The following is a 583-nucleotide window of genomic DNA, read 5'->3' on the forward strand; positions in this document are numbered from 1 at the left end:
ACCATGGTCTTTTCCTAAACCTAACCAAGTAGTTTTGGTGCCTAAACCTAACCTAACTGCAACTGTTTCACTTTAACCACGTATTAGAAAGGCTTTCTGGCAGAAAGGCCTGTGGCCTATTAATGTTTGTTTGTTAACTGGCCCCTAGCCTCCTGTCATTTTCAAGTGGCCCCCTGGCAAAGCAAGTTCCTGCCATACTGTGTTCCCGAAAACAAGAGCTTGGATTTCCGTGTGCTAGAGTGTCTTGATTTGTATATTGCAGTTGATTCACTAATTGGCAAAAGTTTATTAAACAGAGTTGTTCGACATTTTGGAACATACGCTTAATTGCTTTCTTGCTGAGAGTTAGATGAAAAGATCACTTTCATGTCTGTTCAGTAAATATGAAGCTACCACCAGCAGATGGTTAGCATAGCTTAGCACAAAAACTGGACACCCGGAAACAGCTATCCTGGCTCTGTCCAAAGGTGCCAAAAGCACCTCTAACAGTTATTAAATGCGTTATATCTCATTTATTTAATCTGTACAAAAACAGATGTTTTTTAGCCAAGCCAACTGTTTCAACAGTCTCCAAAATTTGTGC

Source organism: Enoplosus armatus, chromosome 4 (genome assembly GCF_043641665.1).
Source record: "Enoplosus armatus isolate fEnoArm2 chromosome 4, fEnoArm2.hap1, whole genome shotgun sequence".
Lineage (NCBI taxonomy): Eukaryota > Metazoa > Chordata > Actinopteri > Centrarchiformes > Enoplosidae > Enoplosus > Enoplosus armatus.